General features: G+C 37.1%; 1 protein-coding gene across 2 annotated transcripts in view; it reads left to right on the top strand.

Moving 5' to 3' along the window:
• Positions 1-505: 505 nt before the first annotated feature.
• The window catches only part of pcdh11 (protocadherin 11), a 202,619-nt gene continuing 183,694 nt past the window's right edge, over positions 506-19,430 (top strand). The window contains exons 1-2 of one of the 2 annotated variants that reach the window (XM_082555733.1): positions 506-667; positions 2,064-2,220. The gene's annotated coding sequence lies outside the window, so the exon portion shown is untranslated. The remainder of the gene's footprint in view (positions 668-2,063; positions 2,221-19,430) is intronic. The other variant, XM_082555734.1, reaches the window with a different exon arrangement.

The following is a 19,430-nucleotide window of genomic DNA, read 5'->3' as shown; positions in this document are numbered from 1 at the left end:
TGCCACCCAGGCAAAAGAAAAAAAGATAAAGGTCACATACTTGTCACTGGAAATTGTTTGCACTGTTTATATATTTACTGTAGGCATTGATGAAAAAAGCTTTGTTGTGAAAAACTGAAATCTGGAAATTAGAATTGTTGTGCCTTATTTTGTTGTTTTTACATATATTCCTTTTGAAAATACTAAAATTTGTGTATTTATTTATTTTTGTCTGATAGCATTTATTTAAAAAATAAATTGGACATTTCAAACAGTTACTCGCTACTTGAGTAGTCTTTTCTCCAAGTACTTTTTTACTCTTACTTGAGTAACTTTTTTGATGACTACTTTTCACTTTTACTTGAGTAATAATATTTTAAAGTAATGCTACTCTTATTTGAGTACAATTTTTGGGTACTCGACCCACCTCTGCCCTAGAGCAGGTCAATAGTAGTGATGTGTCGGTTGCGAACGAAATGGCTCTTAGAGCCGGATCGCGAGCCGTGGGTTTTTTTTCTTTCTCTCACCCTCTCTCTCGCACTTCTTTTTCCGCTTCACTCCGCATGCGAGCCTTGTGCTTTACGCTGGGATGAGAGGGGAGGGGCAGCAGTTACACTCAGTAGCACAGGAACAGAGCAGGAGGGAGAGACAGAGAAAGAGCCAGGGACAACAACAACACATTAGAAAGGTATAGTGATCATCCCCAACTATTTTCAGTTGCAGACGATAAAGGTTCAGGTTTATTCATGCAGGTCCATATGACAGAGAATGTGCATGTTCTTTTTGTTTTCATATTTTAATTTATATTTAATTGTGTTGTGGTTTGCAGTGTTTTGTGTTGTTTCACTTAAAAGGAAAAAGCTGAAAATTTAAATAGTTAAAAGTTGAAATGTGAATAGTTGGTTTTTGTATTATATGATATATTTATTACATTTTATGTGGAGTGAATAAATAAATGTCTATTTATGGTGGCCCCTAGAGACAAAGCACATACAAACTTCAAATCACGTACGAACTCTGAAGCACGTACAAAAGACCACAGAAGTGCTCCAGCATGCTAGGCGCAGTGTTGAGCTTTGTTACCCAGTGGCTACAAAAGCCAGCAAGTACCAACGACCTGATTTGGTGTGTGGTAGTAACAGGTAAATGAACATTTTTTTAAATTATTTGAATATATATGAGTGCTTGTGTATAAATACACAAACAATACACATATGCTTTCAATTGTGTAATTTAAGTCATCTAGGTAGCTCTGTTTTGGAAGTTCAGTTAACGCTAGAAATGTGTTTTGGAGTTTGTACGTGCTTTTTGGAGTTTGTACGTGCTTTGTCTCTAGGGGCCACTGCATATATTTATATATAAACATATATAAATAAAAGCACATTTTTTTACATTAGTAATTCCTTTGGTGCATAATTTTATATTATTGTTAATAATAAATTAATTAAAGCAACAAAACAATCTGAAGAGCCGATTCAGAGCCGAAAGAGCCGGTTCTCTAAAAAGAGCCGGAAATCCCATCACTAGTCAATAGCAGTTCTCTGAAAAATGATTGGTAATCTTTTATGCCCAGTACAATGAATTTGTCTTTCTATGATTGGAATGAAATCGCTGCTGGACTGGTTTACCAAAAGACTATATTTTCTTCTTTTGTTTGACAAATCTTTCAGAAGCATTAACAAAATCTGCTGCTCTGTTGAAAAGACTTATTCAAGTGACAGCATTGTTATTCAGTGTTTGACTTCTGCAAGATTATTCTGGCTTGTTGTGTCTGTGTGTGCATTTCTGAGGTAATTCAACCACAGATGTTGATCCATTGGAAGTGATTGTAATCACTGATTTTCAGTAAGACAATCACACAACAAATGGATCAGTGTTATGTGCAAGTTAAAGCCAAAGTTTCTACTCTCCTTCACAGTCGCTATCTGGATAAGACAGCTAACGGCAACAGCCATACAATCTTCAAGTACAAATACAGCTAAGCTGCTAAGCTGATGATTGGTGTGGGAACACACTATGTAAGCAAATGACTTTGAGGAGAGGGAAAAGGCACTACTGATTTCTCAATTATACTTCCTCCTCAGGCTTGGAAAAGACAAAAAAATGCTAAACTGCTTCGTTGACAGTCAACTGGGCCAGACCAAACTCTTACCCTGAGGTATTGTGGTTCAACAAAAAAGGGCAATAGAGCTTGCTCCATGTGAGGAAAGCTCATGCTGCTGTGGGACTACAGAGAGCAAGGTTACGCATCTGAACAATGTGACAACTGTGCACTCTCGCTTTAAAGACATTTTTCATCTCTTGTAGTGCATAGAGATGGAATGATCTATGAAGCTGAAACAAAGTCTCCATGGCAGAAAATTTTACATCTGCAGTGGATCACACAGGGAGACTTGCATATAGAGAACAAGGAAATTATATGACGTGCAAATACAACATTGAATTCTTCAGTTTTTAGTATGCATACACAGGCAATTGTTAAAAATTTGAATGGCTATTTTTTAAAACTTTCCTTAGACATCATACCTACCCCCATCATTAGCATAAACATGTAGGAATACTATTATACACATCTGCGTTTACATTTACACCCTTGTGATAAGTGGGTTACCCTAGAATAGAATACTATGAATCTACTGTGGTGCACCATTGTTGTTAAATACTTAATGGTGCTGCCAGTATCTTCAAGGAGCACCTGTCTCATTGTTTTGTTAGTGTGATTAGAGTGTGAAAGAGCTGTAGGGAAATAGAATCAATAGAGAGCTCTGTGTTAAGTCAACTTATTGTGAACATTAGATATGGCATATTTGTTGTGCTAAAAAACAAAATGGGCCCACAAGAGGTGTTTTTTTTCTTCCATTATCTTATTGTTGTAGTCCTGAAAATTATTGATCTGAGGAAATAATAACATCATCTTTGTGCCTTAGCTGCATGGGAATAAACATCCAAGTTTCTTTTTTTTTTCTCTTTGTGATATTTGCCATTGCAATACAGGAATGCTACCTATGATTCTAGCATGGCTATGCTGTGGAGCTGTTTTACACTTCACAACTGGATGAGATGTGTCTATTGTTATTACTAAAATGTAACATTCACATTGCCAGGGGATATCATCACATGCACAGAGTTGGCTATTGGTTACGCTTTAGAGTCTTATTCAAGTTTAATGACACACATGTGCCTTTGATATCCGGTGATGGGTACACTGTTGCTATGAATAAACCAATTAACAGAGTAGTCACTTCTACCTGAGGTGCCCCCTTCTAGTAAAGAACACTTCAGCAGAAAAGTATGAAAACGTTTCGCTGAAAGGTAGGAGTAGTCTGAGTAGGAGTTTAGTATGTAATGTTATATTTATAATCCCAGTAGTAAAAGTAAAAACTGCTGTCGCAGTGTTTTGTTGACATTAAACTGCACACATAATGGTGTGGAAGTTTGATTTAAAAGAGACAAAGTGGAAGAAATAAGGTTATCCATGTCTGTGTATCAAAGCTATACAGCATTATGTCCAAAACCCAGTCAGCAGAGTAACTGAGGAACCCCAGTATGTGTCTTTGTGAACATATAATAACAGGTACAACAATGAACTCATGTCTCAGACTCAACTTTAACTGGAATTTACTTAACATGTTGCTTCAGATTATTCTCTTCCTTGAGCTCTGCCAAGTGAGGTGTGTATACACATATATTTAGACCTAGTCAGTGTCATATCATCATATCATACAGGTGCACAAAGATGCACAATGTAGAAATCTACCATTCAAACACCCGGCAGAAAATACCTGTCATTCTCCCTCTGTGAAGAGTGTAGGAGTTCTTTACCCCCCTGCCGCGCTCTTGTCTATTTTCAGTGATATGGTTTCCAAGCCAGCAATCACATAATTAAGGCCCTTCATCATATTTATTCATCCTCAAAGGTTTCTGACAACCTACAACTGTTTTCCACCCCCACTGCTAAACCTTGTACAAACATGAATACCCTTGGCAGTATCTTGATAATTTGATGCATTCTCTCTTTGGCTTGATTCATCTTTATAAGAGTGATAACGCGCATAATCTACTAGTATATACTGGCAGGACTAATAAAAAGAGAAGTGCAATTTTCTTTTGTGTCTCATAATGCGTACTGGGCTTAAAAGTCTCTGGCTTTTCATTTCAGTTTTAGATTCGACAATAGATATTTATGTTCATGGAAAATATTCGTGCAAAGATGAATATTTTCCATGACAATTTTGCAGTTGTCATGAAAAATGTATATAGATGTTCATGTGTGTGTACAGCCATGATCTCTATTTTTTGTCTGAGTAAAGTAGACCTGCTTAACCCCCCCCCAACTATTTACAGTATTTCTCAATGAAGTGTTGCCTCAACATGAGCACCAACGTTGTTCTCTTTGTTTTCGCATCCTTGTTTCAATCTTATGGATTAATACATCCATTATGCCACATATTCTAGTGAGAGACCAAGAGGAAGTGGAAGTGTTAAAAATTTCGAAGATAGCCACCATGGATATTCTTTACGGCTTTGAAAGTCCTGTTTGGACATGATTATGGTTCCGAGGTACGATTTTCTACAGAGAAAGTGGTGAGTAATGCATTTTCTGTGAACCAACCTTTCAAGTTAACGTGAAGACTCACATTTAGAAATAATTACATTGTGTTCTTGCTTTGTGAAACAGGTTGCGATATGCACCACAGCTATCATCCATCTGGCTTGTTGCAGATCGCTAAGCTGTGCTTTTAGTCTCATAAACTACAAAAAAAGGGGACAAGAAGGGACAAGTCCGTCTCGGCAGCGCGTGCACCCACCCCCGCACACCCGCACCCACATACTTTTGTTATTGTGCACATCTATGAAAGCAGGCACGTAACATGAGGGCTCCCTATGCCTTACAGAGCATTTACATATGAAACTGAAATGCCTACAGTATCTCGACATGACAGAAAATGACTGATACAGATCATGCAAATATTTATTCCAAGAATGAAATATAACCTACCTGTGGTTTATTTAATAGTCAAATTAATACAGAACCTGTGACTGAGCCAGTGTTCATAGGAAAAGCTGAATTTGGTATTTTGACCAACTGGAAGCAGAAGTTCTTTTCATTTTTATAATGATTAGTCTTTTATGTAAAAATATTAAGAAAAAAGAAAACATGAATAAAGTTATTCAAGAATAGTACATTGTAAAGTGTAAAGGATTTTAACAGTGTCCCATCACATTAAACTTGTAACTTACACACTTGTACACTTTGTTCCCCTTGGTTGTAGTTAGTAGTTAGTTAGCTACCTTTAGTCAGGTAAGTCAGTGTCAGACCCAAGCTGCTCTTAAACTAAAAGAAGTCACCGAGTTGTTTGATAAAAGTATATAAAATCTGTCTGTTTTTTGACTCAGCACTGACAATATTAATTGAGAAAATGTATTATACAGGAAAGTATATATTGGAAAGTAATACCAGGACCTTTTCCATTAGGACTGCTTTTCCTTTTGCAAACTAAAACAGTCGCACCGACTGATACAGAAAAAAGGTGCAAATTGGTGCACAGAATTTCACAGAATGCAGAAAATTAAGTATCCCACAGTTCCCCCTTGATGGGTCTTCTATTCGTGTCCGTGTTTTATGAAAAGGTGTTCCGTCACATTTTCTAGCTGCCATATACACTTGGTATGAAGAAAATTAAATAAACATGCTCAGTTTTGAGTAAATGACTTGCTTGTTTCATACTCTCACGAATTATATGTTTCAAGCAGAGACATTTTTTCTTGCTTTAAGCCCTGTGTGCAATGCAGTTGTGGAGTATGCATGACAAGACTCACAGATTCTCAGCACTCTTGCTCTCTAAGTATGGGCTCCATCACTTAAAGCCTCACACTCAGAAATGGTTTTAGAACAAGACCGAGCTCTATTCATTAATGTATAATTCCAGAATCCCATCAGAGTAATACACTATCATTCTGCTTATTATAAAATGTTTATAAGCCAGTTACAGTTGTCTGGTGCCCCCTTAAGAGCTTTCATGGATTATTTAAATAATACCACAGAGCAATATATATCAGCTTCACTTCACACAGGTGTATGGTGACCATCTAATGCCCGTTGAACGTGAGTACTTAACTGAAGTTTCTTGCTGAAAGTTCCCAGCAACACTCAGATAAAATCTCTTCATTTTTTTCTGTTTGAGTGCCGTGAAACCTGAGAGCAGACAGCATGTGTCTGTCTGAGAGCAGACAGAGACGTGTCTGATAGACACTTTTTAAGAAGTGGATTCACTTGATAAAAAGGAACATTGCTCCATGTTCCTTTTTACATTGTCCCATGTTCCTTTTTAGGTACATTTGAGGTAAAAACTTAAACTTTTTATCAAATAACAAGTTAACAATGAAAGCAAAATCTGTAGGCTGTCTTTTTTATTGGTCTCTGGTGTTTGCTTTCATCATTATACAATATAACTTTTTAGATGTCATCGTTGTCATGTACTTACATATTGTGCCTTCATGGATACTTGCAATTGCTTTTTTGATGTGTGCGATATGCTTGTTTGTTATCTCTGCCTCAGTGCCCCCATATATTACCGCACTAGTTTGCAAGGTATGTGCCAAACTTTGTAAAACTGCTGCATAAGTCCAATCAAAGGGCAATAACTGAGTTGGTGGTGTGGGACTCTGTGGTTAAGCTGTAAACACGGTGCAGCTGCATTTCAGTGCAACATTTCAATCATCTGTGAATCCATGGGAGTAAAGGCCTCATTTATACCATCTATTGTAAACAAATTAAACCCAAAGAGCAAGTTTGATATAATTAGCCCGAGTAGATCACAGGAAAAAAACAACAAAAAAAGCTGCGCGCATAGCCCTAATGACTGCTGCGTAAACGACTAAATAAATATGCACGTTTAAAAATGAGAGTGGGTTCACTTCCAGTTTTCTAGTGTAGTGCGCCACAGTTCTGGTGGCTAGGCATGCTGCCAGCACAAACTCATGAGGGTGTTGTGTCGTTAACAAACAAGCCCCACATAGCTCCATTCTTTGCCTCCTACAATTTAAAACACAAGATGTGAGAGTGTGCCAATGACAGAGCAGGGAGTGATGCCAGAGACTGCACAATGTGGGAGAAGTGCTAATGATCAACAGTCGCTTCTAAAACACACAGCTGGAGCGGGAAAAGAAGAGGGAACTGTAAAACACGGCTGAGTCGCCCTAATTCATGAAATTATTAACACTTAATTATGAAATTGCCGTTATCTATAGCTATCTATTTGTCTGTGTGTGTGTCTGTCTGTATTGCTATTTCTTGTGTTGTGAATCAATTCAAATCCTTGAATTACAAACAGAAATTCAGCAGCAGTCCAGGCTCCTAATCTTAATTGACCTCAGTCTTGCCACAAATCACTTGTGTTTAGTCATCTCTCTCTCATCTGGAACAAGCTGCTATTTGAGGCAATTATGTCCGAGAACAAAAGTGTTTTCCAATACAAAAACAAAGCAAATTGCTATTGTTATGAAGAAGGAACAATTTTCCAAAACATTTGATGCATAACTACAAAGTCCATATATAGTCTTGGGCCACTGGCTATCCTTGTACAGCAAATTTGTTCAAAACCCTCAGAGAAAACATCATTTAGAAATATGTATACTGAACAGCCATCATTGTCACACGTTGCTCAGAAGAAGTTCCTATTATAAAATGAAGTTAATTATAAACAAGTCGTCTGTAAACAATATTTCATGGGAACTATGTTACACAAGGGACGTCCTTCAGAGTGGAAGGGTAGAGAAGATTCCCACTTTATAAAGAGCATTTAGGAATCTTTGGCACCAATGTGACCAGTAAATTTATTACATTTATAAAGTTCTCGAGCTATAACATTATCTTTAAAGATCTAAATGGCATTTTGATGAATCAATTTTATTTCATTAAAAGTCACTCTTACTTGGTTTCTTTGAGAAGACTCCTAATATTGCATTTTAAAGTCAACTGCACAATCAATAATGAGGCGATGTTTTAAACAGGATATTAACCAAGATAAGATGCCGATCTGTCAATATTGTGTACCTATGGATATATTGTCAGATGCACTGAAATGCTCATTTCGCCAAATGTCCCCAACAGAATTCTAAAACCTAAAAAGCACACTTAGACTTTAGCAAACTCGGCTTTCTGGAGTCTGTGTGGCATTCCAGCACTGGCCGTGAATATCACTGAGATTCACATAACTACTGAAGTCAGGCTTCTTTCTGGGCATCAGGTTCAATTATCTGGATTTACTGGAGGTGAAGAAAGAACTCGAGTTTAAGAGTGAGAGTGTTATAGTGACACTTTTCTTGATCCCTGGCCCCCCTGTCATCACCCGAGGGAGTCCCTTTCTAAGAAATACGAGGAGAGAGAGTGTTCTGTTTGCCCTCAGGAGAATCATAGCAGCCTGCCTAGAGGAATGGGCATCTTGTTAAGACTCAGTGGCTCACAGTGAAAATGAAGGACTTCAGTGGGAATTTCAGAATAGAATCGGGGCTATCTAACAAGCCATCACAAAAGTCAATTAGGACTCAGGTGTCACTTTAGGGACACAACACTTCCTAGGCTTGGGGGGGAAAAGTTTCTAACCTTGGCCCTGGTCTATAACCTGGAGACGAATTTCAGTGTTTTCAGCAGGAAAGCAAATTTCAGCTCTGGATCAATCTCACTGTGTGGGTCGACTCAGATTTCCCTTGGTCCAGTGTTCATGGAATGAATGCAGCATTTCCAGACTTTATGCTTTGTTTTGAAAACTTTCTGAACTTTGTTATCAGCACACACACAGATGATACATGATCATCAGGGAGCAGTTGTATTTTCAGATTTTTCTCAGGATAGTAACTTTTCTTCCTAAATGGTTTTGACATTTCTTGAAGATCTTTGTGCGCCTAAATCCCTAACACACACACACACACATATATATAAATGACTCTTATTGTGAGCAAATGAACCTCAAGGTCTGTGTATAATATATATACAGTTCATGGCATAATCCACTATTAGATTTAGGTGCTCATATTCCTCAGAAGACGATATCAGAAGGACTTTGACAGTATGACCACAGAGAAATTTAGCTTCACACATGGGAAATATGCCCAGTTGAAAGAAAACTATAATTCTCCTTCAAGTTTTATCATCTGAAGACCTTAACATGTGACAGATATCATACCTGACTGAAGCAAACCAAACTTGACCTAACGTAGTTGTGAGCTTTGAAACAATGAGCAGTCATCTTAAGCCAAAGAAATCTTTATATGTGTGTAGTGGCATTGCAAAAAAGAGTGGGAGAATTCTGTAACACAAACGATGGCAGTCGTATGCCACTTCTTCCCATATTCCCCAAAGCCCCTTCTTCTTGTGTGTAACAACTGAGCAACTGTGTAGCTGCACAGTGCATGCGCAGTGAAATAAATACCTGTCCAAAGTTGTCACACAGACAGATGTGCACAGATAGCCCAGAAATCAAGTATATAGATTTGTCATTGTTGTTTCTTCATGACTTTTTACTTGTTGATTAAACATATCATTGATGTCTGAATTGAACTTATGTAGATGCAAAGTGTTGATTTATTTGATGCTGACTACTAATTTCTTTCTTTCTGTTTTTTATAAAAATGAAAATCCACTATGTTACTTTCACAGGATTATTGTGTTCAATATATAACCTGAATCTGAAAGTTTAAAAAGCAAATGAAATGCTGTTATATAGTAATTCGATCTTTAAAAAGGAGCTACAATAACTTACCTTAAAATAACAAAGAAAACAAGTATTACAGCTTAGTAATAATGTGGTAATAGCATAGTAATAAGGTGGAAACAATAGGAGTAAATAATAATAATAATAATAATGGATTGCATTTATATAGTGCTTTTCAGGGCCCTCAAAGCGCTTTACAATTCCAACACCAGTAGGCAGCAGGTGAAGTGTCTTGCCCAAGGACACAACAACCGAGACGGTTCGAGCCGGGGTTACAAGACGAATTGCCAACTCTTTGAGCCACGATCGCCCCAAGTTATTACAACTTAATTATCAAAGTAATGTCCCCATAATCATCTTGCATAAAGATTAGTTATAGCTAAACAGCATTACATTGAAATTTGTGAAAAAAATTCTGTAAGTACAGAAATTTGTGGAAACAAAAATATGCCTGTTATGCAAAACTAGTAATATGTTGGTAATAACATGATGGTCTGTGGTATTATCATATTATAATGCTGTAATTAATTCTACAGTAAGTCAGACATTGTTCTTCGTTTGAAGGTAAAAGTGTAAATCTTATGTTTAATGTTGTGACCTCTTGGTACCAGGCTTCCTTCATTCTTCAAATCCTCAGTTAGGGTCTGCCTATAGGCTATATCAAGATCTCATCTGGGACTTGAAGTTTAAATACTTGTCCATGAATACCTCAGCATGTGGACAGGAGGAGCCTGGAATTTTACCACCCTGTGGTTAGTGGACAAACAATTCAGCCATCTAAGCCACAGTCATCCCTAATCTTTGCCCCTGTATCCTTACACAGGTTTTTTTTTCTTTTCAGGATTCCCCCCTGGCTTCTTGAGCCTAACACCTGAGAGCAAAATAAGAACAATGGTAGGCTGCCTCCTGTATGGCAGCAGATAGAAAAGAATTCCTGAAAGGATTGAGGGGAAAGGAGAGATTGCGAGAGAAAACACTGTATAACAACATAGACGGCTAAATTGTATATGTGTGTGTGTGTGAGTGTGTGTGTATTGCTCACAGTCAAACAGTTGAATAATATGGCTCTTAGTAAAGCATACATTAGGATCTCATTTTTATGCTACATTTTCTCCATCATCTCATTGTTTTTATCCAATAAAATATCACATTATGACAGTATGGTATATTTCTGTATAAATATTTTTACATGTTCTGAAAACAGAATTATGTGTAGATCATTTAACAAAAAAAAACTAAACAAGGGGACATGTTACATTACCATGTGCTGACTACAGAAGTTTATGGCATGGAATCTGAAGAATTTATCCTTTAGTAGCTTGTTCTAACAGTACATCTGGAGCAAACCTCAATGCATATTATAAATGTTTTGTCTGAGTGCCAACTTGACATGCAAGCGTTTATTTATTTATTTATTTTGCTTTCACTCATCTATCACTATGTTTATTTATCAGGGGAAACCACTTTACGGATGGCTGTATTTGTTTGGAATTCCTGAAAGTGAAGTGTGTTGTCATGAGGAGATTAGAGTTAATTGAGTCATCTGTCCCTGCTTATAGTTTATACCCTCAGTTTAAATCAAGACTGGGGTGGAATTTTGATTTTGCAATCTGCTGAACCAACCAATAAGATGAGCTTAGAGGCCTTCCTGTTGATGCCACAACACATTACCCCTATGTTGTCAGTGCATTATCCAAAACTTTGCTGTTGAACATAAAAGCAACTCAATCTTGTTATCGTTTATGCACCAACATCTACTTAACAAAAGACTTCCCCAAAGCCTTTGCCATGGTTCAATCCTAATAGTCTTAGCAGCTTTAGACTGAGAACAGCAACAAAAGGAAGATCACTCTTCCCACCTCCATAATTAAAAAAAAAGATTAGCAGCATGCCACAAATCCACTGCATATTTACAACAGGTGAGGTATATTGAGTGTGCCTGCTTTAGTGAACAGGAGACCCTTAGACCAAGATAATGTTGACATGTCTCCTCTGAAAGAAATTACACGATATTACAATTCCATGACTAAGGATTTGTCCTGTCATTAATAATATACTTAGTTTAACAATAATGCCTTTTTGGTCTTTGGAAATTTGCCTTTCAAATGTCAAATGTGAAAATCTGCTTCTCTTAACCAACATGGCTCTTTAGTGGCTCATGAGCCCACGTAATCCTAGGGTTAACCATAACCCTATTAATACATATGCATGAATTTATCATCTTCCAGTTACCGTATTTTTCGCACTATAAGTCGCACTAAAATCCTTTAATTTTCTCAAAAATCGACAGTGCGCCTTATAATCCTGTGCGCCTAATGTATGAATTCTGATTGTGCTTACTGACCCCGAACCGATTTTATGTGGTACACGGCGTTCAAAAATCTGTCAAAAATGTTTTCGTACGAGTTTAGTAAGCTACGAAGCCGCACCGCTTGATGGATTCTCGGAGCATTATGGCTACCGTAGTCAGGAGCCTCACGGAGTAATCAGGGTCCTGCAGCATTACTGAGAGTTAAAAACTGTCTAAATTCTTTCATCTTTAATAAAATGATCAGCGTTGGTGCTTTACCAGTTGTAACAATTAAGTTTAACATCCAGGCATCCGTGAACACAGAATTTTATTTAAATAAATTTAATGGCGTTAGAAGTTAGCAGGAAGTTAACTCGCTAGTTTCCACCTAAACATGATATACCATGTTCTGACTGAGAGATTTCTGAAAAAATGTACAGCTCTGCTTTCACTTCCAACATAAATGAAGACAGAAAACCTGTGATGTTTGTAGGGTTACTGAAGTTGGACTAGCTGGTATATAATGATCGCTAGCGACACAGCTTTGTTAGCATAACAAACACAGTAAAGCTGGAGGATGAACACTAACTTTTTTCCACTCAATAAAAGTTGATGTGAGGGTTCCGGATGGTTAGAGACAAATGCAGTCGCATGTCGGGATGCTGTAAACGGACTGAACTTCAGTCAGGAGAACAACTGTTTTTGCAATATACTGCAACGACACGGGAGAGAATTCAGTTGCGAGAGAATTCAATATTAATGAATCAATGGTAGTGGAGGAAGCAAGAAGAATGAGCTGAGTAAAGTTTGACTTATCTGACCGTTTTGTTTAGCTTAATGCGCCTTATAATCTGGTGCGCCTTATGGTCCGAAAAATACGGTACATCCATCCCAGCACTCTTAACCCCCACCAACAGTCACCTATGCATGTGACTCGCTTTCTCTTGTTGTTTGTTTGGCACTTTTGGTGTTGAAGGATGGTGACCCCAGTCTTAAACCAATACATAGGTGCTGTACACAATTTTCTTGTAAAATGAAACAGAAAAATCACTTAAAACATATGGTTTACTTAATATATATATTTATATATTTATAATAGTTAGTGCAGAAAAGTTCGTGAATCAGGAAGTGTAGAAGATTAATAAGGAGAAAGGGGGGCCACTTATGAAGAAGATGAAGAGTGGAAAGCAGATCAGAAGGAGCTGCACTAGATCTAGAAAGCTTATGTTAGGGTGTCAAGAGAAAAGCTGTAATACTGCACGAAGAAATCGGAGGTGGCGAAGAAGCACATAAGGGTGTTGCAGAACATGTATGCGGACAGCAAGCTGGTCGTAAGGTGCAGGAGCGACAGATGGGTTTGAGGTGGGGGTAGCATTACATCAGGGTTCAGCTCTGAGCTCCTTGTTTGCAAGTTGTCACATGAGGTCAGACAAGAGCCTCTGTGGACTATGACAACATTGTAATCTGGAGTGAGAATAGGGAGCAAGTGGGAGAGACCCTGGAGAAGTGGAGATGTGCACTGGAGAAAAGAGGAATGAAAGTCACTAGAAGTAAAGAGAAAGTTAGATAGGCAAGCCTGAGATGGTTTGAACATCCAGAGGAGAGATAGTGGATATATTGGGCAAAGGATGTTGACTATGGAGCTGCCAGACAGGAGGAAAAGAGGAAGACCACAGAGAAGATTTGTGGATGCAGTGAAGAAGGATATGTAGACAGCTAGTGCGACAGAAAAGGAAAACATAGAAAGTGTTGACAGAGTCAGATAATCTAGATGAAAAAGTCCAGATCTTTTTTTCTTGTAGACAATCCACTACATTATTAAAAAGAAAGTGGAAAGATAGAATGGGATACGTTAACATTAAAATAGATAAATGTACTATATATATATACTATATTATTATCTGTATTACTCATTGAGTACTGTAAATATTATGCCACTGTCTAAAATTAGCAGCATTTATTTATTGTTTTTTGTGCTTTCCTTCATCACTGATTCATAACATGACTTTTATGTTTATGCACGTTTATGTAGGCCAACAATCACCACTCATAAAGTTGAATGCGGTGTTCTGTACTCTTTCAAAGTTTGCTTTCAGAGGTTGCCATGTAGGAAGAATGGGGCCTATGAACAAGTTTGAGCAATTAGGAGCATATGTCATCATTACTGACAATAATGCAGGTGCTAGCAAGCTACAACTAGATATTTTATTATACTATGGTACTGTTAATAAAGTGTTGAGTGAATGTCAAAGTGTTTGACATTAAATATTTAGTGAAAAACATAAAAATTGTAAATAATTGCAAAGCGCAGCAGCTAGCACCATACTCATAGTCAAATGGTGCTTTTTTCCAGAATGTCGATTTGACAAAATAGCCTATTGGGTTTTGTGCACTACACAAGTAACACTAATGCAGTAATATACACTAACCTAAAACGGTTATATAGGCCTCCTTGGTAGATGACTACGTACCATTAGATTTTAGTTAATGATATGACTTTTCTCAAATGCAGTTGGCAATCTTTATTGGCTATTCATCTGAAAGCAGATTATTTTTATGAATAAAAACACCAAAAGAATCAATTTAGTCTATTCAATTACTTTTCCTGACGTTTTAGGCATCGTGACAAAACAAGTTGAGATACGTGTTTTATCCTTAATTCAAATGCATCTGAGTCATTTAGTGCATCACATTATATCTCACAAAGTTTATTGTAGCTGCGTGTTCACTCAGTTTTTCCTATTTTTATATTTTCTTTATATATTTAACTACAATCTCTCATGTTTATGTTATACAATAGTCCCACAGTACCTCGCCCCTGGCCTTCTTTCTCTCTTCTTTTTCTTTCTCTGTCTCTCTCTCCTTCTCTGTCTCTCATGTCAGTGTGTGAGTTGCAAGCTCACCTTCCTTGTGGGGATTGGCACGAGGCCTGTCCCTTCACCTGTTCCTGCTGAATCTCAGACTGGCACATCTGTCTTGCATCAACTCATTACCTGAACATAAAAGGACTGGCTTTTCATCCACTGCCATTGCCAGATCAATACAGCGTTATAAGCGGTAACAAGTCTAAACTCAGTTATGTTTTCTAGTTTGACTATTCCTCAAGTATTTATCCATTTTTCCCTTGCCTCCACTGTCATTATCAGTGTATCAGCCTCCTTTCTGTAGGCTTCTGAATGAAACATCCCCTGTGCAAAATTCCTCTCTGGAAGGAAACCTGTGGTGGAGCTCACCTGCATGCATGCTCTCCTCCACCCCTCTGCCATTTTGCACATTCTGGTGTTGTTAAAAAAATAACTCTGACACTTGTTCTGGGTGACTCTCTTTAGGTTCTGTAGTTTTAGAGGGTAAACTGTTACCATTTTGGTTTGGAGCACAATATTTGGTATGAATGTATTCTGTCAACTGCATTCAATTTTACATTCGTTGCACATTATTTGTCACTTTTTTCAAATGTAATGAAAAGAAAGTAAATGACGCTACTCGTCACTTTACTTCTGTTGTAATCAGAATGCATTATCATATAATTATTAGTTATCAGTACAGACCTTAAGTTACAGTCCCACACAGTGACATAAATCCCCATCCTAATGACGAGAGACACACAGTCTTTCTTTTAGTGCTTAAGTAAGGTAATAATCGCCACTATGACGCTACTGCAGAAATATAAACAGAGGCCATAACTTGATTGATCAGCCCTGCCTTTTTACCTGTTGAAGATCACGCTCTGGCTGTTGGACCGGGGTCAGCATATGCTCAGCTTTAACATCGCTCCAGGTTCTTCTCTGGTATTGTGTTAGCATGCTGTCTGTGCAGATGTTTGCAAAGACCTGATGCTGTGTTAGCAGTTTCATGCAGTTTTTTTTTTTGCTATCGTGCTCTTGTCCATTCATGCTATAAAAATAAAAGTAATGACTGCATGTCCACTCCACAAAATTAGGAGACCTCTCCCTCAGTTTCCTTACCCCCTGCGCACAAACTGAAATCAGCTGATTGCAGCACAAGTGGGGAGAGAAAACGGCATATTTGATGTTTTTTTTCTTTCTGCCCACTCTCTGTGAAAAGAACTGAAGAACCGTTTCAACACAAGGGATTACTTAATTGTAAGTGTAATGTGATTACTGAGAATATTAATGCATTCCATTACTGTGTTACAGAAGAATGCAATGTTATTATAGTAAGACAGTACTTTGGAATGCATTATGTCCACCACTCACCACAATGCATTCAAAATTGCGGTCAAATAGTTTTGTTTAGGAAGGTTCCTGAGTGAAGTACTTACAAGGCAGCCATAATAAGATGCTTCTGTGCTTCTTTTAATATTTCATTTACCATAAGTTACACTGAAGCATATTTTATGAAAACAAAATGGATAGTTTCATCCCATAATTCAAAGTGTCGTACCATCTGATTGTTCATGAACATAACTAACAAGTGGCACAGATCACGTCATTATTAATTATAAGTAATGCAATTTTTTCATTTAATGCCATCTGATCTGTTTAAGAATTTTTAATAATATTCTGATGAAACTAAAACTGATCAATGAAAATAATGCTATTGTATAATATGTTCTTTTAACTATGTAAACATTTGTTTACATTTTATTAAAGTTCACTATACTTCAGCTTGCTTTACATATATCTATTTTATGTTGCCAACCTTTAGGATTATCATTAATTGATTTTACTATAGAGGATCCAAGTACCAAGCTTTTCCTCAGTGCTCAGAAAGTCCCCTTTAGACTTTTGCTTGACCTCATGACATCTGGAAAAGGAAAATTGATTTGGAAAAGAGTTACAAGATAATAGGAAATAAAAAGAGTTAACCAAGTTTTGCAATATGTTTTACTTTGATCTGGTAGAAATTTATCTTGTAAGCTACAGAAAGACTGAATATCACAGAGATCTGTGAAATATGGTGAGCTAGCAGCTGCCTGAAAGTTTAGTTGCAAGAGTTGGTTCATAAATTAAAGAAGTTAAATCTTTAAAGTTAGGGAAGGTGAGGCCATACCATTGTTATTCAATGTAAGGAATGTAGCCTTGGACAAATAGTCAGTTCAAAAGACTGAAATGCTTGTTTATATAGATATATACATTCAAGAACAAGTATGAGAAATATAAAAAAACAAAAACCTTAAAAATCTTTTTTTCTTTTTTTTTTTTTAAAATAGGTCTTTCTGTGTCTATTCCCTGAGGCTGGCCGCACAATTATCCTCTCTCAGACCACTTCTAAATGTCATTTTGAAAATTGGGACCAACAAGATTAGGTCTGTTTCAGCTGAGCTCCGTTAGTGTCATTTTGTTTCTTAAGAACCAACCAGTGTGAAAAGATTTTTTAAAAATGTATTAGTATTTATCAGGGGCACTGTTGCCAGGGATACACCAGTAAACAGAGAGAGAAGCAGACACAAAGTACATGAAATAACTGAGAAGGAAGAAAAGTTTTTGCAACAGATGAATGGCTGCGTTACACAACACTGAAGACATAGCCCGACAAAACTGAAAAAGGAGCCTGGCTACAGTTGCTGAAGCTTTGCATAAACTGCCTAAACAAATAATGATGCAGAAACAGAGGCACTGTTTTTAGATACTATCATTCCTCTCCACCATTTTACAAATCAGACATGTTATATGATTTACATGTCACACAACTGTAGCTGATGTACAGTATGAAAAGTAGCTTTTTGTTTTCACACCATGAAACTTTACAGCATTATGAGATCTATGGATGAGTATGTATTTATTTATCATTCAGGCACAGTATTAAACCAGTGACAAATAAATAGCATCTGCCTTGTCATCATCATAATCATCACCATCATGTAATGTTCTGCTGCAAAACCTTGGCTCCTAGAACTCATTGTTACTGTGACATGCACTTCTGACAACTAAAAATTGTTGAAGACCAAACAGAAATGACAGAGGCCTCTGCCAGCAGAACAATGCTTAGCACACCACAAAAGCTTATCAGAAGCAGCATGATCAACACAACAAAGAGCTTTATGTGAGCTCTATGTTTTGAATAATCCTCCAAACATCCCAGGTCCTAATCTGATCAAATGTCCGCACGCACCCTGCAAGTCACAGTAACCAAATGAGCCACTGTCACTACTGCCAGTTAGTCCAGACTTCCCATGTACTTGCCCCAGATGAGAGATGTTTTAAATGCAGGAGGGGACCTGGCACAATAAAGTAGGCTCCTTTAATGTTCTTACAAGCTGGTGTATGCAGTGTTTGCAGATGAAGGTGATGACCTAAAACAAATGTACCCAACTCTGTTGGAGAAAACAACATTTAGCTTGCTTGGTGTATTTTCTGAGTAGTGAACCTATTTGAGAATAAATACATAAAAAAGAGGTGTTGCCACTGTGTGGTTGGAGTAACAGCTCGGTAAACAGGTTAAAAATCCATTGAGAAATATGTGCTTTTGATTATGAATAGAGGCTATATAAATATTGTGTAGGATGTAAGAAAACCTTAAACGTGGCAGGCTCAAAGATAGAGACTTGATAGTGAAGGAAGGCAGGTGAAAAGATGCGTAACGCTGTGAAAGAGAACGGAGAGGCATTGATTTTTACAGTATGTGGTGTATCATGCAATAAACAAGTGCAATGTTACTAAGCCTGTCACATTTCATTTGCAATATAAGTGTGCTTATAGGAATCTGTAAGAAAAACATGATAGCACTTCAAAAATTGCTGTAGTTGTCCTTGAATAACATTTTAAACTCACGTTTTTAGTTGATGGGGTGAAATTAGGACTAGCTCCTTTAGGAACTAAGTAGAAATATAGCAGGCTGCAAAATCCAAGACTGAGTTGATTGAGCAGCCAAGTATCTTGTATTCTTTGGATTTTCTAAAAAAAAAAAAGGTATTAATGGTAAAAATATTATTTGATTACTTTACCACAAATGACAAAACAGAAATAGAAACTTAATTTTTTTTTATCTTTTTTGAGACATTTAAGAAAGAGCTTAGTGGGAAAATCCATCCCCACCTACACCTTTGCCTGTTCTGCTCTAAGGCTGCTTTAACTCTAATTTATGTCTTCATATAGTCTATATAGCTTTTTGAATTCATAGTAGTATTCTGAACTTTTCTTTGTAGCATAATCCATCAATTAAAAATTCTTTGAGAATGAGGAGCCAGATGACAACCCTCTTGATCAAGATAAGAGGAAAGAAAGGGAGTTTTTTCACTCATTCTGAATATGAAAAGCTTGTGCGTCCTCCTATTTAAAACATTCAAATATGCTTAAAAAAGAAACAAAACGACAAAGGCAAATTTTTTATTTTATGAGATTTTTGCAGTTCTGTAAAAAACAAACTGCAGTATTCAGTAGTTTCTAGAAACATGTGTAGCAGCAATAACTTTAATGTTTTCTGTATGACTTTATCAGGCTCTCATATCATTGTCATTGAAACATTGTTCCAGTTCATTTAGATTT

Source organism: Aulonocara stuartgranti, assembly GCF_965226115.1.
Source record: "Aulonocara stuartgranti genome assembly, chromosome: 2".
Taxonomy (NCBI): domain Eukaryota; kingdom Metazoa; phylum Chordata; class Actinopteri; order Cichliformes; family Cichlidae; genus Aulonocara; species Aulonocara stuartgranti.
The sequence above is the reverse complement of the archived record's forward strand: the minus strand, read 5'-3'. Positions and strand labels throughout refer to the sequence as shown.